The sequence below is a fragment of the Xenopus tropicalis genome, chromosome 5 (genome assembly GCF_000004195.4).
Source record: "Xenopus tropicalis strain Nigerian chromosome 5, UCB_Xtro_10.0, whole genome shotgun sequence".
NCBI classification, from domain to species: Eukaryota; Metazoa; Chordata; class Amphibia; order Anura; family Pipidae; genus Xenopus; species Xenopus tropicalis.
Window position 1 is genome coordinate 76741341 of NC_030681.2, and position 22288 is coordinate 76763628.

Here is a 22288-nt window from a genome sequence, read left to right on the forward strand (position 1 = left end):
TAAAAATCATACCTGAAAGCAGATAAAAAGGAGAGAAGTTCACTTAGTCTTTGCATTGTGTGTCTGTGTGTGCCACACTAAGCATGGACAGCAGAAAGAGGAGAAGAGAACTGTCTGAGGACAATTGTGGAAAAATATCAACAATCAAGGTTACAAGTCCATCTCCAGAGATCTAGATTTGCCTTTGTCCACAGTGCGTAACATTATCAAGAAGTTTGCAACCCATGGCACTGTAGCTAATCTTCCTGGGTGTGGACGGAAGAGAAAAATTGATGAAAGGTTGCAACGTAGGATAGTCCGGATGGTGGATAAGCAGCCCCAAACAAGTTCCAAAGAAATTCAAGCTGTCCTGCAGGGAGCACCAGTGTCAGCACGAACTATCCGTCGATATTTAAATGAAATGAAACGCTATGGCAGGAGACCCAGGAGGACCCCACTGCTGACACAGAGACATAAAAAAGCAAGACTACAGTTTGCCAAAATGTACTTGAGTAAGCCACAATCCTTCTGGGAAAATGTCTTGTGGACAGATGAGATCAAGATAAAGCACATCATTCTGCTGTTTACCAAAAACGGAATGAGGCCTACAAAGAAAAGAACACAGTACCTACAGTGAAATATGGTGGAGGTTCAATGATGTTTTGGGGTTGTTTTGCTGCCTCTGGCATTGGGTGCCTTGAATGTGTGCAAGATATCATGAAATCTGAGGATTACCAAAGGATTTTGGGTCACACTATAGAGCCCAGTAACAGAAAGCTGGGTTTGTGTCCGAGATCTTGGGTCTTCCAGCAGGACAATGACCCCAAACATACGTCAAAAAGCACCCAGAAATGGATGGCAACAAAGCACTAGAGAGTTCTGAAGTGGCCAGCAATGAGTCCAGATCTAAATCCCATTCAACATCTGAGATCTTAAAATTGCTGTTTGGAAAAGGCACCCTTCCAATTAGAGAGACCTGGAGCAGTTTGCAAAGGAAGAGTGGTCCAAAATTCCCAGTGAGAGGTGTAAGAATGATTATAGAAAGCGACTGATTTCAGTTATTTTTCCAAAGGGTGTGCAACCAAATATTAAGTTAAGGGTGCCAATACTTTTGTCCAGCCCATTTTTGGAGTTTTGTGTGACATTATGTCCAATTTGCTTTTTTTCCCTCCCTTTTTTGTTCTGTTCCAATACGCACAAAGGGAATAAAGATGTGTATAGCAAAACATGTGTTACTGCAATACTTTTCTGTGAGAAATACTTCATTTTCTGAAAATTTCTGTGGTGCCAACAATTTTGGCCATGACTGTATATATATTTATTGGAGCCAAAACAATCCTGTTGGGTTTAATTAATGTTTAAATAATTTTATTAGTAGACTTAAGTTAGGAGATCTGAATTACAGAAAGACCCCTTATCCGGAAAACCCCAGGGTTTGGGTAATGGGTCCAATACCTGTATATATTTTTATGCACTAGATTTTAGCAGTGGAAATGTGCATGGCTTTTTTCCCCAAATGTTTAATAATAAACCACAGAGTGTATAGTGTCAGATTCAAACCACTTACTTATTCAAAAAATTATGCATTTCCCACTGTGTGCAATATCAGTTCTAACAAAAGGCCTTATGAGAAGAGCTGGGGGAGGATGCAAATGCATTCTAGAACTCTCCAGGGGTAACACTTGGCCCCTTTTGAAAACAAGTCTTCAGAAAGATGGGAAGCAGAACTGTTCCAAAAATGCATATAGAGCAGATTTTTCAGATAAAAATTAACTATTCTTTTAGAGGGGTGTAACTAGGGGCCCATGGACTCCCATACATCTAATTCTTTATTGAGTGTCCCTATGTTTGCAGTATCTGTGTTCAGTTGTACCCCTTTTCTCCTCCAAAGTCAGTATTCTAATGATGGGTACTGTTTAGAAGGGTGTTGACAGCTAAAGGGCCATATTGTGCATTTCTGGTTATCAAAGGGAAGTAAAGTAAGGAAAGGTGCCATGCTTCTTACCCACAATGTACCTGCCGACGTCCCTGGGAGCTGTCCCTGTCACTAATGTGCCATTCTTTGGGCTTCTTAAATACCTTAAATTGCCTGAAGGTCCTTTTGCATGCATATGGCTTGAGCCTAACATTGGTCTCAGATTCTATTATTTCTATCTACTATCTATTGCACAGTTTGCTTTTATTTTTCAAGCTCTAGGACAGCTCCCCCCACACATCTGCCATACACATACATCATGGCTATTATTTTTTAGTCTCAAATTTTAGTCTCACACATTAGTATCAAAATGTGTGTTTTCGTATGAGCTCATGAAACAGTTTCCACTGATCATTTTTTTATGTGTGGCCCCACTACAGTTTGAGCTAGGTGATCAAACTGTGTGCAAAATGTTGATTATCATTAAAATAAACTGGGCTAAACTGCAACCTGGACGCTATTCCGGAACAGCATAGAGGCCCCACTACCATTAAGGTATCTGAATAATTAGACCACAGCCGTTATGCCACTAGAATTAGGTTGCATCTGAATGTGATTAATAGTTTATGCAGGAGCAATTGATAATAATCGTAAACATACTATATTTGTGGGAATGTGCTGCACTGAGGATATAACAATCTTCACTATTTTAATTTACCGGTAACAAAATGAGAAATTGCAAAAATTCAATGAAATTGTATAATATTTTGTTGGCACTATATAAACAAATGATACCAATAATAAGAATATGCTCCAGCTGCTACGAAGGCCTCTCTCTTTATGTATATATACATTGATGTTACAGATGGAGCCCACGTATGTCGAGCACAGCCAACTGCTGCTCCATATGTATGTTCTCCTTTAAACCTACGTTTTATATTATTGTGGTAACCTAGGTGCCAATTCGGGATATAATATTTTCCAAGCTTGTTGGCTTTGATCAGTTGAGTGCCTTAGGGTTTTAGTTTGCATTGAATTAATCAAAACATTTTAACGTTTAGATTTTTGTTGGCAGTTTTTTAATGACAGTTCTTTTGGAATTAAAGTGCTGGATATTTCTGAACCTGCTGTTTGTTTTTTTATGGAAACAGAGGGCACTCTAAATCAGCATAAATATTTCATATGTTATTGTCTTCATACATATTTTGGATTGACAATAACTGCAGTGTTTTTTGTCAGTAAGTCTCCATAACAAACATGTGACCCAGAGTCAGAGCATTTGTTGCTGTGGATAATTAAACCAATGTTTTCTTTACTTTCGTTTTTGTAGATTCTTTTCACAGAAAAAGTATTGGCAGCGATTTGGTTAGGTTTCACTGTTATTCAAATGAAGCATAATTAACCTGCTACAGTCTCTGATGTTATTTGGGTGTGCAGTTACCTCTTTGGATATTTTGTTTTTTCACACATTACAAAAGCAAACCCTTTCATATACTGTATTTAGTGTGCTTCCTCTTGTTATGTGTACAGAGGGGTTACAGGTGGACTTACCCCATGCTTCCTATCTTTATGATTGGCACATGCTTTCTCCTTTATTGCTAAGAAGAGTATGTTCAGTAACTGACTAATATTAGCCAGTCATAGTAGAATCTCTCTTTCTTCTAAGTATTGTATTTTCCAATACGTTGCAGAAGGCCTTGTGAATTGACTCACATGTAGATCATTGAGTGGAATACAGGTATGGGTCCTGTTATGCAGAATGTTTGGGACATGGAGTTTTCTGGATCATGGGTATTTTGGGTAATTTCGATCTCCATTCCTTAAGTATACAAAGTAATCATTTAAACATTAATTAAATCCAATAGGATTGTTCTTATAAAGATTAATTAGATTGTCATCTGGATCAAGTAAAAGATACTGTTTTATTATTACAGAGAAAAATGAAATAATTTTTTAAAATTAGTTTATTAAAATGGAGTCTACAGGAGATTGCCTTCCCATAATTCAGGGCTTTCTGGATAACGGATTTCTGGATAATGGATCCCATACCTGTACCTGTAATTGTTTTGGAGTTAAAAGTTCCAGAAAGCATTATTTTTCATGAGATTCATGTTAAATATAATGCCTTGCTGCTCCTTGGGACAAAGCCTTTTTTCAAGCAGGACCCTCTTTACCTCCTGTATCTATCAGTATTTTTAGGTAGATTATATAGTACTTTAGGAGTATAAACCCTTCTCTTGTACAGGGCTGAGGAATATTTTGGCACTTTATGTCAGTACTGGTATGGAGTTTTTGGGTTTACATCCCCTTTAACGGAGCAAAACCAGATGCTTTCTGTGAATGACTGCTTTGTAAATTTCAGAGATAGACCCTTACTGGAACCATTGCTCCCATAAGTTCCTCTCGTGGAGCAGGGGGGTCACTTTTGTCGTCATGTTATGAACTTCCCATGACCCGCTGCTTTTGCACATGTATAGATGCCTCATTAAGCATACAGTGTGGTAGCTGTTCATTTCCCCTGACCAGACTTTCATTGTCCTCTCTGAGATGTACCCACGTCTCCCAAACAGTATTTGTTATATTTATTTTTCCTTGAGGCCCAGTACTTTTACTTTATAGAAGAGCTATTGATTTTCCCACACATGGCAGTTTCTTAATGTACATAGTATGGATTTTTTCTGTAATTAAAAAAGAGTTATTGCAAGAAATGGATTTTCTTTACTTTAGCCACTGGATCCCTTTGTCCCAATTATTTGCACATTATAAATACGACTGTAAAAAACATTAAAGGCAATTGCAAGTGCAATATTTGTGAGGGATATTGACAGCTGTGTGTTACTGAACACTGGAGTCAATGGGAACAATAGAAAAATCGTACTTGCTGGTTAAGTATGTATGCAGGCACAAATCTATCACATAGAAAAAATAAATATTTACTGGGTATACCTTTACACAGAGGAGTATAATCACATTATTGTTTCTAAAAGTTCACTTCTTGACAGCACTTTTCCATGTCCCAAGGGTATATATGGAAAACATACAAATCTGGCTACTAATCTTTATATTGTATATCAGGCTGTTATGTTGCTATAAATGAAAAGAGACAGGCTGCAAATCCAGTCTGCATTTAACATTTGACTTGCACCCAGGCTAGATGTGTTTCTTTGTGGCATGCTCTTCCATATAAATAGTTGATGTCATGGTTACAGGTAAAGCAGAAAGGAAGGATTTCATTTTATCATCTTACTAATTATTTTTCTGATCACTCATTCATTCAGTGTATGACTAGTACAAGAAGGAGCATTTTGTAAATTACTTTTTTATTTGTTTTAACAACTGTTTGTATTACAACTGTATTTTTTTTCTCCTAATTTTCCAGGCTGAAACAACAGGATCTTGATTTATTGACGCTCATTGGACAGTTTGCGACTGTAAACTGTTGGAGCTGCAGCTTGCTGGTAATTGTCTTTTTTCATTGATAATTGAGGGGTGATTCTAGTTCAAGCAAATCTACAATGCAGTGCAGAAAATGTAATATGGAGCACTAAAATTAATGTATATTATATATTTACGGTAGTATCAAATAACTATACACCTAATTTTTGCATTTCTGCATATGAACGAAAGCCAAGACTAATTTACGTTTGCAAGAGCAGTTGGGGTTCCTACACTTTCCCCGCAGTCAGTTGCACAATTTCATTTTACAGTACTTGCGTCAAAATATAAATCCGTATAGTTGTGCTCGGTGCCACTCAGTCCTTCCTGGCTACAAGCGCTAGTTTCAGGGTTTCTACTCTGCCCTGCGCCAGTTGCAACAGTTCAGTTGCACTTAAAATATGGGGTGCATACGTCACTTGCATGGCAAACACTGGAAATATTGGGTGCATACTTCACTTGCATGGCAAACACTGGAAATGACACCAACAAACACTGAAATGACGCCAAGCAGACTTCAAAACTCTTTGGTGCACGCATTTGCAATAAAGCTAATTTTTTTATTTTACTAGATATAAAAGAGCTGTTATTTTTAGTGCTCCAGTAAATATATGGCTATTAGAACTATTGTTGATTTTGCTCTACCGAGTTAAGTAATATGGCAGTACTAGCTTCTGTATACATGCATAGGATGTTCTGTTTATTCTGCACAAAAGACAGATATGACAAGAGAGATTCCTCATCTGCTGCTTTATGTGCTAGTAAGATACATTAGCAAATAAATGGGATATGGGTTGGGATCGTTGAGATCAGCAAGCCACCATACATGTACCTTCTTTTTGTGCAATATTATTGGTATTCATAATACTTCAGTATTGTTGTATCATAGAAACTGAGATGAAAAAAGGTCTCCATGGTTTAGACTTGTGGCTCAAAGGGTTTTATAACTGCCGGAGGTTAATGGTTTTACTCACTAGGGTGGACATTTTACTCACTAGGGGTGGACAACATATTGACTATCTCCAATGTTTTACCCTTTTCTTCTCCTTTAAGGCACAGGGCATTATTTGATGATAGTCTCTGTTCAATGTGTTTTACATTTTTTGTATGCATTAAATGTATGCTTATACCTGTACTGCTTTTGGGCTGTCTTGCAGATAGGGGGGAATATTTTATTTATTCCTATATGGTGTATGTTTCTGTCTCGGGATATACAAAAATATAGTAGGATTGTGTTACTCAGGATAGAGATGCTATAAAGTCATCAGTTTACCGAGTAATAATCCTGCAATGATGTATGAACAAATTTGAATTTCTATAGATAAGGTTTAGTAGTAATATGAAAGTAATTAAGGCAAGCCATTACAGCAGAAAGAATACCAATATTGCTCTTGTCCATTCCATTTGTTTGCTGCTATCAGCATTTCAGTGCTTTCAGAGTAGACCTAACCTCTTATTGGGTTTATGCAAAAATATCTGAGGATGTGCAACTCCATTAACTGAAATCTATGCATATGGAAAATTGCAGATACAGTAAATGAATGAGCTAGCCATACACAAAAGTTTTCAGATCCTTCACGAATGATCTAATTTTACTAAATAAACTCTATACTGACTTTTAATTATTGCTTAATTTCAGCAAACACCTGTAAATACACCACTTTTATTGTTCTAGGTGGATTTGCTCCAGTCCAGGTTTTTCAAGTGAGATGGATAACAATATGGGGCATATTTATTATAGTGTGTAAGCCAACATCATGGGTAATGCTGCCCACAACCCATAGCAACTAATCAGCAATTTTATTAAAATGGTCATCTACAAGTTAAGGTATCCATACACCCTAGATCAAATTAGCCTGATATCGCCCACACGTTGGTGGGCATATAGGGAGAAGATCCAGTCGCTTGGCGACCTCACCAAATGAGCAGATCGTACAATGTATCACCACCTTTAGAAAACAAAAGCAAAGATCTGAATGGTTGGATTGGTTGCTATGGGCAACATCACACGTGATCTTGGCTTACACACTATAAAAAATATGACCATGTAGATATAGTATTATACCGTCACTGTTCTGGAGAAAAATGTATTTATGTGGCTATTGTTTCTTTAAGTTAGCAGTCTACTATGGCTTAGACATCCCATATGTAATAAAAGGCACAAAGTTTGCCCAGGTGCAGTAACCTATAAAAAAAAAAAACAATAGGAATATAATTTTTTTTTTTTTTTATTTTAAACAGGTAACCAGTAAATGCTGTCTGCTGATTGGTTAACTATTTATTACATAGTGTGGTTCTATAACAGACTATGGAAAATACATTGCTGTAAAACAAAACTGGTGAAGAGTGGCAGCGTTAGTAACTAGAAAGCAAACTTGAAACCGTAATATAGAATCCCACCAGTAATGTGTAACTATACTACTCCTAGAGGACTGCTGTATGTGATAAAGAAGGTTTGAGTTCCACACTGAGTTTGGAAATAGATATGCCTTCTATAAGTCTGTAATTGTGATCTTAGCCAAAAACACCCTAACAAAAGCAAGCGAAGAAAAAAGCAAGAGGAAGACAATAAAATATTGTCCTTTAAATGGTGTACTTTTTATTTTTAAATGAATTATTTACATAGCAAATAATTCATACTACCATTTAAAATGTTATTCTTGAACCAACAAATGTATTTTTTTTTAGCTGTAATATTGGTGTGTAGGCGCCATCTCAGTGCATTGTGCCCAAGTCTGAGCTTTCAAAAGGAGCCAGCAATACACATTAGAACTACTTTCAGGTAACCTATTGTTTCTCCTACTCCCATATAACTGGAGGAGTCCCAAGCTGGACCTGGATTTCTTACTATTGAGTACTATTCTAATATATACTGGGAGCTGCTATCTTGCTCCTTTCCCATTGTTCTGCTGGGGGGGAAGGGAGGGGGGTGATATTACTCCAACTTGCAGAAAATGGAATTCCATGCAGGATTCTGCTGGAGAAGCTCTATTAACTGATGCGTTTTGAAAAAAACATGTTTTCCCGTGACAGTATTCCTTTAATGATCCCAACAAAACTACGGAAAAAAAGAAACAGGAAGGTATCTTGACCTTTCAGGAATATTTTTCTTTAGTTCAATACTTAATTCATGACAGGATAGTTCAAAGATGATATATGTGGCATGAAAATCTGATAAGAACTAATTGCATGTTATGGTAAACATTTTCATGTAGTTTAAAAACAATTTTGTTAAATCCTGTCTTTGGAATAAATGGAGATGCCATTATTGGTGTAGCTCATGGGATCACACCATTATGATTTCATTTGATAGTTAAACTTACCAGTACATGCACTATCACAGATAATCTGAAATTGCTGGGGGTAAAGGTAGATAGTCTTGTGTGAGATGCCCAGTCTAAAGTATAGTTTAGGATAGGGATGCGCCAAATCCAATTTGCACTTTAGGCACTACAATCACAAAATATTCATCCAAACCTTTATTTGCATATGCAAATGATGAAAAAAAGAATCACAGCTTGTGAAAAATAATCATTACCTTTAGTTGCGATGATATCTAGGGTTCACATTTGGTTCAGTGCATTCCTAATTTGGGGCGAGATGTAGGGAGAATGTATTTGTCATTATATATATATATAGTCCTGCAATCATAGACTAATGGTTAGTTACAATAAGATTTGTAGAGACCACTTATTGACTGCCTGAATATTCTTGGAACAGCTATTTTGATGGCTAATTTGCTGACATAGCAGACTTGCTTCAATATTGTTACTATTACTATTTATTAATATTTTTACACTTTCTTTACAGTCAGAAAAATGTTTAGTAAATGTAGTAAAATTTAAACTACACATAGGTGTGAATATACACACTTTTTTAAATTCAAGTGATTTAAGCACTGCATTATCAAACTACTATAGGTGAAGCATTCAAATGGAGCCCTTTTCTTAGCTCCTAGTCAAGATAGGTGTTAGGTTCAGCTCTTGTACCTTAGGCTGATGCCACGCTGAGCGTATGGCGTACATTTTCGGCAAGCCAAAAATCGATTTCCGAAAATAGCGCCTTACGCTCCTACCTGTGCCTGCACCTGAATGAAATATGCTCGGGTGCAGACACATGTAGCCGATATCCGCTGAAGATACAAAGTCTTACGTTTTTTGGCGGATATCGGCTACATGTGCCTGCACCCAAGCATATTTCATTCATTTGTGTGCAGGCACAAGCTAGGGTAAATGTACAGTAGAGGGGCGTATTTTTGGCAAGAGTGTTTCGGCTTGCCGCGAATACGCTGTGTGGCATCAGCCTTAGCATGCTTCTCATGCAAAAAGTGAGCACAGCCTGAAACTTGGAGCACAGTGCAAGTATAGTTAAGTACAATGAGGCACCTGCACTTTGTGTTTGCCATTTTTACTGGTGCAATTTGAAGGGCCTGCCATAAGGCAAGGTCAAACTGTAGTGTGCAGCAAGTTACCAGGGGCAGCATCTGGTAACTCTAAGAGCTACATCTCGGCTTTTTAAAATTGAAATTTGGCTCTTCTTGTGCAGTGAGCACAACTGTGCTCTCTTGAGAAATGCCCTCCCTCTTCCTTTTCCTCCCGTACTGATGCAAAAAGATAAGCATGGAGGGTGAGGGGTGATGGCATTAGCCCCTGAAGCATGTCTGGTAATTTTGCACCATTTTTTTTTTTTTTTTTTTTTTTTTTACCAAGAACTGTACTTTATATAGTAAATGAGTACTGCTCTCTGTTTTCTAGTCCATTACCTAGAGTGATTATGTTACCAGTTATTCACTTCAGTTATGGAGTACATAGAAAATGAGTCTGCTTATGTGTAAGGGGATTTCTTTCGTTTCTGAAAACTGTGTTCCAATTGTCCTTCATCCCAAAGGCAGTGCACAAACACATAGCATTGGAAATACAAAAGAAACCCTACAGGAAATACAAAACGTCATTGCAGGGAGGAGGGTGGTTTCCAACAGGAAATAAGACTGTGATGGGTGTTATATAGAAAACACAGATGCTATATTTGCTAGATTTTCTCATGGTGTTCAAAGACTAGATCTAAATGTATTTAGCATGTTATTATTATTATTATTATTATTATTTTCAGCCTTTATTTGTAAAGCACCAACATGTCCCAGCAGCACAGAGATTAAACTTCATTCACAGCAGTCCGTGCCCCAGTTAATCTGGATTTTTAATGCATGGCAATGAATTAAGGTTAAGGTGGGGAACCGTAGTATTTCTGTTTATAGATAAAAAAATATATACAGGTATGGGACCCATTATCCAGAATGTTCGGGACCTGGGGTTTTCCGGATAAGCAGTCTTCGAATCTCCTGCCTTAAATCTGCTTAAAAAATTATTTAGTTAAACCCAATAGGACTGTTTTGGCTGCAATAAGGATTAATTATATTTTAGTTGGAATCAAGTACAGTATCGGACCCCTTATCCGGAAACCCGTTATCCAGAAAGCTCCGAATTACGGAATGCCCGTCTCCCATAGACTCCATTTTAATCAAATAATTCAAAATTTTAAAACTGATTTCCTTTTTCTATGTAGAAATAAAACAGAACCTTTTAATTGATCCCAACTAAGATATAATTAATCCTTATTGGATGCAAAACAATCCTATTGGGTTTAATTAATGTTTTATTGATTTTTTAGTAGACTTAAGGTACTGAGATCCAAATTACGAAAAGACCCCTTATCCAGAATACCCTTGGTCCCGAGCATTCTGGATAATGGGTCCCATACCTGTACTACTGTTTTATTACTACAGAGAAAAAGGAAATCATTTTTATAGATGTGAATTATTTGAATAAAATGGAGTCTATGGGAGATGACCTTTCGGTAATTCGGAACTTTCTGGATAATGGGTTTCCAGAAAAGGGATCCCATACCTGTATATGAAAAGCTTAAATGGAAGCAGTGATGCCAGTGTTTCTATGAAACTTCTGTTTTTCTTCTGTTACCAGTTTTGTGTTACAAATGTCTCATTTGTATCCAGAACTTTTTTTCCAGAAAAGCTATAAGTATATAGGACGAAAGGGCTTTATTACTCCTTTGGCTTATTCTTAAGAAGCACACTTGAATAGTTTCTGTCTGCCTAGGTTCTGACCCTTATATCATGGAACTGACATTACCTATTTTGTAAATACATGTATGGCGTTCTAGTAGGCTATGGGGAAGAATTATATTTGGTCAGCTACTTTCCTGTTTTGAAATTGAAGTCTCTAAGTTAAAGGGGCATATTTATTTAACATAAGTGCAGCTTCTGCTGAACATACTTTTGCAAAACATGGAGTATTGTTATTTTTCTTGTTTAAATGAAGAAATAACAAAAACCATAAATTTTTATGACTAACAATAGACAATATTTTGGTTTAGCACAATTCCTATTTATTGAAGTCATGTTGAACAAGGGTGTATACTGCCCATGTAAGGACATGTGTAAGAGGAAAAAAATCTATACATCTCACTTGCTCTTGCCTAACAGGGAAGCAGGCACTGAATTGGTGCTTAAACTGCTGGCAAAGCCATGAGGAGCCCACCACAAATTGAGAACAGAGATCTAACACAGGTTAGACACAGTTATTTTATGCTTACTATTTAATCCATTAGTGAAGTTGCCCAGATTGCATCAAGAAGCTTTGGTGCAGCAGTAGAGCTTAAAGGAAGGCATATAAACCCCAAAACTCAAATTTTAAAAGAAAGAAAATATAATTCTAAACAACTTACCAAAATACATTAAAATTTGATCAGTTGTTTTTATAGTTGTAAATAAACTTGCAGTTAAAACGTTAACTGCAATGTAAATATATATATAAATTTAATATATATAAATATAAATCAGCTCTCTTCCAACCAAGACAGGTCTATTTATCAGCTACCTACATTGTTTCAAATGTCATACCACCAGTGCAAATAATAGCAAGAAGATAGATACTGCTTTTAATAGCAGTTACATTCACAATAACATTTTAAAGTTTTAATTTGAATGTATTGGAAACTTTCTTAATTATATTTTACATTCCCTTTAATTATTGTTCCCTGTGTGTTATGAATGGATGTGTGGAACAGGGCTCCTTTCAAGTTGTGATCAGCTCTGTATGCAAATGACCTGAAACAAAAGTTCATCAGTTTTACACCAAAAAATATTTCCTAATAACCTAGGGCTTTTAACATACAGTAAAAACCTCAATTTTCCAGCATTTTATATTGTTTTTGGTCCCACCAATATATAATGCATAATGTATTTCCATGATTTTACACTTTCCTGTATTTACCCCTTGTTTCTGTTCCCCTGTATTTTACTCCATTTTTTCTGGTCTACTGTAATTAGATCTGTTTGGGTGGCCTGAGTTTGTTAATGACAGTTTTTGTCATTTCCTTTCTTTATCTCCTAAAGTCGCTTCAGTAAAACAGTTTAACAAATGGGACTCTGGGTTGTAAGGAAATATGAGGCAGATTTTCATTTAAAACCTTCAGATTAGGCAAATGTATCCCAGCTCCAGGGTCTGCGTGAGTCTGCCAGTTAAATTTCAGGATGCATGACACCTCCCTTGAGCTGCTGTTACAGTATATGTGTGTGGCTAAGCCAACGTCCCCTTGAAAATTATGGGAATTCTATCATAGGAAATCATGGGTATTTGATGAAGGGAAGAGAAAATGAGGACACGATCTGGATCTATTGCCTAGGATAGAAGAAACATATGAATAACCTTAACCTAAAGAGCAAGATAAATTACCCAACAGTACTATACTCACCCTTATAGTGAATTAAGTATCATAACCAGCCGCCTTCCTCCAAACTAATCCCAAAGGTGAATAAATTTAATGTTATGAAACGGAGTTGGCGCTCAAAAAACAAACCACCAAGTGTAAAAATTTAAATCATTCTATAAACGTTTAATCAAGCAATTATTCATTACAATAAAAATAGTCTCACAAAATTACACAATTCTTACGTTATTATATAGAAAGTTACAATACATGGAGTGATAATCAAAAAAAAAAGGAAAAATAAAAAAAAAATTTTTTGGTAAAAACCCTACAGTGTTGGCCCTATCAGTTCATTAAGAGATAGAATTGGTACAATATATTAATTCATATAAGATCAGATTAAAAAAGCTAAACGTTAATAATACTAAAAAGGCATGTATATAAGATCAGTTGATTAGGAATACAGATACAAGGTAGACACAGGAACTACCAAATAGATCAGAAGTGCTGGATAAATCCGTAACGGGCTGTTGCATTAAACACAAGTGGGGATGGATTACTGCTTAAATGCTAAATCTGTAAATAAATAATTATTAGCAACTTCACCAATACCAAGTAAGATGGTACACCAGTAATGTGAGGCAAAAGAGCCCAAATGGGGAGTACGCTCCCAAGCGCACACCGAGTATAGAGGGAAACTGTCTAATAAATAGAAAACGACAGGCCCTCGTGTATGCCCCCTAACAAGTAGCGCTTGCAATATGAGGTGACACCCAGGGGCTATAATCAAGATAGAGGCACCTCCTTAGCCTTAGCCTGTTGTTTAATAGGTCCCCCACCCCCTGCAAGAATTAGCAAGAGTACCCTATGTCCCGGCCGGGAACTTACTGTGGGTAAATGCACTGGGAGGATCGAGCTCCTTCACACGGCACAGCGCCGATTTCCTTCTTACGGTGACGTCACCGCTATGAGCCGAATGCCACTTGTGTTTAATGCAACAGCCCGTTACGGATTTATCCAGCACTTCTGATCTATTTGGTAGTTCCTGTGTCTACCTTGTATCTGTATTCCTAATCAACTGATCTTATATACATACCTTTTTAGTATTATTAACGTTTAGCTTTTTTAATCTGATCTTATATGAATTAATATATTGTACCAATTCTATCTCTTAATGAACTGATAGGATAGAAGAAACCCCATCTAAAGATTGTTTTGTATGTGCCAGTACTATAACTCTGGCTTGTATAGAGTCACAGTTATGACTTGCCAGTGCTTCATTCACATCTACAATATAATTCTAGAATACAGGTAGAAGGATTTGCTTGCACCTGTATAAAATATTCATACACCAATTTGTGAGTGTAATTTAACTGTTCTGGAAGAATACACAAAACAACAGTGCAGACTTAACAGTGCATACCCTCTAGTCAAAATTCTGTGTTTTGTGAAATTGGCCTCTATAGTTGGCAGTCTTTAAATGTAATGCTATTAAAGGAACAGTAACACCAAAAAGAAGTGTTTTGTATTCATTTAAATATTGTGCTGTCTCTCTGCACTTGCACCATTTATATAAATAAGCTGCTGTTTAGCCATGGGGGACAGCCATTTAGCTGAATTAAAGTAAAATAAAATGTAATGCAATGAGTTTTGTTTTTTCGCAGGAAGATGCTAGATCAAATGCCATGGTGTAAAGACTGAAAACTATATATATATATATATATATATATATATATATATATATATAATTTATAAAATTAAATAGTTGTTGCCAAGGAATAGTTCATTTGTATGTGCTGCATAAACTTTTTATTGCAACTTATCCTATCCCACCCACTGCTACCGGTAAGGTTAATTCAGATTTTCATGGCTGTACTGGCTATTTTGCATATACACAGAATGCAGCCATTTTTGTTAATTGTACCTTGTTTTAAAGGGTTGAAGAAGAAGCAACCCAGAGCTAGCTTACTGGGCTGTTTGGTTACAAGATATCCTCAAGCTTATGAACCTTTACATGAGCATTTTACATTTTTACATAATGATTTTATATTGCTAATACATCTTTTATTGTTAATATTTTTATGTATATGCTAAAGCCATTCTTTACTTTCTATTAAATTCATATAAAATGCATCTGTTTAATGACTTTACTTTACATAGAGTTGCAAGTTAAGACCATTTTTGGTTCTAAGGCAGGGGTGTCGAACTCAATCAGAGAAGGGGCCAAAATCTAAAATCCAGCCTAAATCGCGGGCCGAATGGTTTACTGAACCCCCATACAAAGTACCCCCAATTGCCCCCATAAACAGTGCCCCCAAAAATAAGTACCCCCAATTGCCTCATCATACACAGTACCCCCCATAGACAGTAGCCAGCCCGCACACACAGAGCCCCCACAGAAAGTACCCCCAACAGACCAGTGATGTCGGCGGCTCCTTCTCTCTTATGCCGCGGCAACAGGCACTACTATAAGGTTGCGCCTCGTCGCTGACGTGTGACGTCATACGCACGGGTGCAACCTTATAAAAGGGCCTGTTGCCGCGGCATAAGAGAGAAGGAGCTGCTGGCGCTGACGAAGAAGGTATGTTTTTGCGCGTGCGTGCAGTGATAACAGCGTGGTGCGGGCCACATTGCAAGGCCTGGCGGGCCGGATTTGGCCCGCGGGCCTTGTGTTTGACATGTATGTTCTAAGAAATGCTAAGCGTACGTTTTGAGGCATGAGGATATCATAGGGTCATCTTCTTACCGCACTGCAATATGCAGAGTGTAATTTCGGACGCAGTCAAAATTTTTACCCACAATGCATTCGTTTCCTCCAGCGTCATTGCAGATGCTAGGGAATATTGTGCCTGTGGCCGACGCATTAGCATTTTATGTGTTAAAGGTATAGTAGAGAAATTCATGTTGAACTCAATATGTTGTTAAACAAAAAAATGCATATAAACACAGTAAATGTGTTTTGAAGGGTTTAATATGCATCTGAACTGATGCACATTAGTACACCTATGTAAATGCCCTTTATAAAGCTTGCAGATACTTGCATTCCTTGCAGTGTACTAAACACCTGACCACCAGAGAACAGCAATGAAAATATGTAATCTGGTAATCATCCAAATAGGCATCATAATTATTTAGCCAGAGTCCACAGCCTATGTCTTTAGTTGCAGACACATGCAGAAAAAAAAATAGATCACAGACAGTGTTTTTTTTCTTTTCTAATATTAACTTTCTTTGTTGCACAAAAATGAACAATTACTCTAAAACAATGAGATGAAGTAAGGTTGACAACCCTGCCTGCCCTGAGCACCATCGTGCATTTGTGGTACTGTATATGGTAAGCCTGCAGCAGTCTCCACAGTGACAGGGATATTTTGTACTGCACATTACAGAAAATGTAAATGTAAAAATTCACCATCTAAAAGCTTGCTAGTTTTTATAGAAGTCAGTGGATATTCAAATTTTATTTGAGTGCGTAAACTCGAAAATTTGAGGTTTTCGAGTTTTGCACAAATTTACCTCATTAATAAATAAGCCAGCATTCAATATGCAACTTCAAACTTAAATTCACAAATTCAAAAATAAGCCCATAAATGTCCCTATCACTTTTTAAGCAGAAGGGCCCCTACACATTCTCTATTCCATCAAAGTGACTCCCAAAAACTGCCCAATTCCCTAGTGGCCAAAGCAGAGCTGCAACGCAGGCTTGGCAGTTGCCATGTATCTTCTAGTTCTTCTCTTTTATTGGATCGATAAACCCTTCAAGCTCCAAATATGGTAAAGCCATCTCCCATAGACTCTGTTTTAATCAAATAATTTTAGTTTAAAATAATGATTTCCATGCTTTCTGTAATAATAAAACAATACCTTGTACTTGATCGTAACTAAGATATAATTAATTATTATTCAAGGAAAAACAATCCTATGGGGTTTATTTAATGTTTAAATTATTTTTTTGCTAGGCTTAAGGTATGGAGATCAAAATTACAGAAATACCTCTTACCTGGAAAGCCCAGGTCTCGAGCATTCAAGATATTCTCAAGATATTATACTCAAGATATTGTCTATTCAAAAGTTATTGCTGCTGGTGCATAAATGGGCACTATGCGTACACTACAGTTTTTAGCTATAGGTTTTCAAAATGAATAAACCTCAATAACTTGGTTACCTTCACAAAACTAGGTCAAAGTCATGTCTATGCAAATGGGATTTTACGTATGCAAAACCATTTCTGTTTGGAGCAATTAGAAGCAGGACTTTTGTTTCATGTAAAGACTGATGTTGTTTTAACCTGCAGCAGAGCATGGATTTGAGAGAGCTCCAGATTAAGATATCATTTTCTCTGCACTTTAAAGGAATAGATTTATTTTATGCACACTGTTAAGCAAAACATCAAAACCGAGTGAACTTGATATTTAGCATTGGGTCTGGCTCTGTTTCTTGTGACTAGAACTACCCGACTGTGTCTTTCAAAGCTTGGACTCAGCCTAGAATTTGCACATGGCTATGTGATATCTTTTAAATTGTGTTCTGAAGACTTGGCAGTGAGCTTCTTTTGGAAATGAAAGGGCTAGAAAGAAGGCACATTAGGAAATGTGTCAGGTGTACAAGACATGAGTGCTCTAGGGAGCAATCTTTCATCTGGTCTCAGTAGGCGCCATGTACTATATGCCTCTGTATAGAGTACTCTTGAAATGCTGTTTTTAGTGACTTCTTTCTGTACCTCAAAGCCTTGCGGAGCTGTAAGGTCTTTTGCCATAATTAACGTGCAAGGTAAAAAAACATATACATACTGTATGTGTGGTTGTACCAGCAAAAAAGATAAAGACTTCATCACTTAGTTTAATTAAATACAATATATATATTTATACTTTAGATGCACTATATTTTTATTTCCTTCCAAGCCTCAAAGTAGGTTATGCACTGTTGTGGATCACGTCTATTCGTTTTGACTTTCAGCATCAGAAACCTTTTTATTATGCGTGGGTGGAGACATATGGTTGAGTTAAAATCTTACTGTTATATCTCCCTACAGTGAATTTAAAAGGAACAATGCGTTTGTAGTAACAACAGGGCTCCAAATCTTGTATTACATGTGCTTGAATGAGAGCACGACTAACTTTTTATCCAGTCACTGCTAATTAATTTCCCTTTTCTCAGTTTACAAACACGACCTATCGTCTTTCAAATTAGCACCACCCCCCCCCCCCGCATTCATACATCTGGCATTGCTTTTTTCTTTTCAAATTGAAAGCAGCATGTAAACTATGAATGCCATAGATTGCATTAAATATACAGTTGAAAGCATAAGTTTGGGCACCCCCTGCCAAATTACATATTTTTTTAAGGTGATTTTTTTTATTTTATAACAAAATAAATAAACTAAACGGTAACCATATCACATTCCCGGTACTGGTTGTACATAATTTCAGAAAAAGTTACATTGCAATACAGTAATAGTCATTCCCCCTGTGCCTGATTTTTACTAGGGATTCTACACTTGATGAAATTTGCTTGAGGATCCTCTAGCTTCAGGGGTGAGTTTTATTAAGGGACTTATATATATATTTACTATTTATCTAGCAGTTCTGAGTGGGAGGAGATGAACCCATTCAGTGTATTATCACATGGCATGGAATGTCATTCTTGCATAATTAGTGGTCACTAAATTGTCTAATTTACAGGACACACATTGGGGGAATGATGTAGGAGTGTAGGAGTCCAAGGTAGATGTCAGGCTGTTAATCACCTGGGAGGAAAAGTTTAATATTTTAGGGCAAGCCCATTTTATGTTAAAGAAAAAAAGTTAGCTGTGGGCAGGTATCATCTCTCCTTTCCCCCATTGCTTTGAGTTTCAGGGGAGTTGTACACAGTCCTTTTCGAATCAGTCTGTCCCTCATCGCAATTAGACAGTAATACATATTATCAGAGACACCTCGCTGAATCTATCACACAATTTAAGGAATTGTTGGTTTCATGGTTTCATTTATTGATGGTGTCTATTGATTATGAACAGACCTTTTAAATTGCAAGCTTTTATGAGCTGGGCCCTCTATACCTCTTGTGTCAGTCATTCTGGAGTGCTTACTATATATATATCCTTCTGCTCTATAGGGCTACGAAAAATGTTGGTGCATTATAAATACATTATGAAAATGATAATAATATAGGCACAATTGAACAGTATTTTTTAGGGGGATTTGGTCACAGTATATAGGCTCCTTTGCTGGTAAAGTCTGGCTTGTAACCTCGGTTACTTTTTTCTTGCTTGATAGACTGGCATTGTGCTTGGCACATTCTCATGAAGATTTAATTAGTTTCTGCACTCAAAACACCTGCCTTGAAGCATCAACTGTTAAGTTTTATTTTAAAGTCTACCTCTAATATTTAGATGTCTTTTGGCAGGTTACAAATTGGTAATTAATGTTGAAATTTATTTCAAACACACATAGAATGATTTGTAATTGCAAATTAGCTAATTTTAACTTTAATTATGTGTTTCTGTTATGTTGTTGGCCTACCTCAGGGATCCCCAACCTTTTACACCCGTGAGCAACACTCAAATGGAAAGAGTTTTGGAGAGCAACACAAGCATGGAAAAAGTTCCTGGAGGTGCCAATAAGAGCTATAATTGGCTATTTGGTAGCCCCTATGTGGACTGGGAGCCTATAGAAGGCTCTGTTTGGCAATTACACTGGGTTTTTATGCAATCAAAACTTGCCTCCTAACCAGAAATTCAAAAATAAGCCCCTGCTTTGAGGCCACTGGGAGCAACATCCAAAGGGTTGGGGAGCAACATGTTGCTCACGAGCCACTGGTTGGGGATCACTGGCCTACCTTCTAAGGGCATGGCAAATCCAATATGTTAACACAATGCACAAAGCCCACTCAGAAATAAGTTAAATCACTACATTCTGCCTAAACTGTGACACACTACACAAATATAGAGCATTCAGTGTACCCCCTTATGAAACTCTGTGGGGACTTCTATTGCCCTCATATTTTACAACAAGAGGGCACATAATTTCTTTAAAACACAAGCGTCTGGACACACGTTACATCAACCAGAAAGTTGGCAAGCTCAATTAGAAAATTTGCAACTTGGTTGCATCTGATTTGCAGCAGTTGTGCTAATTTTAATTGGGTCAACTGCAACTACCTTTGGAGATTGCAACAATGCTGGAATTCTAGGGGAAAAAATGCCGTATTTTAAGAAATAAAATCCTTGCACTTTTTACACTGCACTTGCAGTTGTAAATGTCCCCCATTATATTTTAGATGAGACTTAAGGAAAACTATAATTGTTTGCTGTTCTTGTTTTCATGTCATTAGGTTTGATTCCGTTTTTGCAAAGTAAAGTAAATGAAAAGGGAAGAAGGGGAAGAAAGATTTTGTTTCTCGGAATTCTGAAAACATCAACAGTAGTGCTGGGCGGTATACCGTAAAATACCGAATACCGTTTTTTTTAAAAAAACCGATATTCATTTTTGAAATACCCCCTTACCGGTGATGATCGGGTTGCGCCCCGTGCGTACATGACGTCAGTACGCACGGGCGCCCCGTGCGTATGTGACGTCACGTACGCACGGGGCGCAACCCAAAGCGGCAACAGAAGCGGCACAGGATGCATCGCTGGCCGCAGCGCTGGCCAACTTGCTGTATGGGGGGGGTGCTTATAAATAATAATCGTAATTATAAGGGGAAAGTGGGGGGAAAGCTTCCTGCTTAGCTGGTCACATGCTCCCTCTACTGGCGCCTCACTGGTACAAACCTCCCAAAATTGCACATTCCAAGAACAGAACTGCATGAAGCAGTGCTTCATATACCGATTTAGAACCTCTGAGGAATTGTACCAAAACGAGCCTTTCCATATATTTTCAACTTTGTTCTCTGTGAATTAAATACTAATTGTCTCAATAGCAAAATTTAGGGGCCCTGGCCACCAATGTTAATTGGAAAAAAAAATACCGTCAAATACCGTGATACCGATATAATTTTGAAAAATACCGTGATATAAATTTTTGGTCATACCGCCCAGCTCTAATCAACAGTCAAATCTTACACATGTACAGATTTTGATATTATAATTGCTAATGTCCACACACTCTTATTTATTAGTGATGATGACTAATTTCTTCCATTTTAATAACTACTATACAACATATGTTGCACCATGGTAGGGAGGATTTTAGTATTGTTGCCTTTCAGTACTTGAGTCCTGGATCAAATTTTGACAAGGAGACAGTCTGCACACAGTTTGTATGCTCTCCCAGCACCAGTTTGCTCCCATATGTCAAACCAAGCATGCTAAATTGTCTCCTGCTAAAACTGATTGAATGATGTGAACGAGAAACAAGATCTGTGAAGCACTGTTTAATGTGTTGGTGCTATATAAATGATAATAATAATCCATTACTTTATTGCGCCTAATGCCATACTCTTTAACTAATGGGATGCTCCGGATATCCAGAATGTATTAGCAATAGAAACATTTTTAAAACCTCTTTCCTTGTAAGTTGCTACTTTCCCTTCACTTTCTATTGTCCCATCAGTGGTATCCTCATTGTGTCTACAATTGAACTTTGTGGTACTTCCCCCAGCAAAGAGGGATTCGAAACTTGTTGATTGTGGATTACATGGATTGCACCCCTTTGCTATTTGGCTTTTTAATTATCTGTCACCTTTTCCTTTTGCTATCACTTGTCCTATTTCCCAACCTTCCCTTTTCTGATATTGTTATAGAGTTGTTTTTATAGATGAAGAGTAATACATTTTATGATGGTGATTTGTGATGGTGTTGGTATGTTTGCATGGATAGATATACCATGGAAAAATTAAAATTTAGGTGCAATAGTCTATGGCAGAACTCAAAAAGCTTTCTCCAGTAAAAGAACTTCAGTAATGTTGAACTTTAATGTAGACCTTAAAAGACTCCCGTTATTAAGTAATTAAGTATTTTGTTATTAATATATTACCTCAGTACTTTGTATATAGTTAGATAGTGTAGTGATGAAGAAAATTTGGTTTCATTATCTTGTGGTGGTTTGAAGGAAATGTCTCTAGTAGCAATGTGAGGCTTTTCAAACTGCAAACTGTAAGCAGCTATTCTGTTGTTCAAAATAGGGAAACAAGGTAAGGCTGTGGTAACCTAATAAAATATGTAATACCAATTGTAGCCTTTTTGCAGGCCACAAATTGAACTTTTGACTTTGTCTAGGGCCCTCACTGCTATGGGAC

The 22288-nt window shown here is 37.1% G+C and overlaps 1 protein-coding gene across 2 annotated transcripts in view; it reads left to right on the plus strand.

Annotated features, from left to right (window-relative positions):
* Nucleotides 1-22288, plus strand: part of fyn (FYN proto-oncogene, Src family tyrosine kinase) — a 125343-nt gene that overhangs the window by 28399 nt on the left and 74656 nt on the right. For both annotated transcript variants that reach the window (XM_031902143.1, XM_004914562.4), the window contains exon 2: nucleotides 5274-5352. The gene's annotated coding sequence lies outside the window, so the exon portion shown is untranslated. The remainder of the gene's footprint in view (nucleotides 1-5273; nucleotides 5353-22288) is intronic.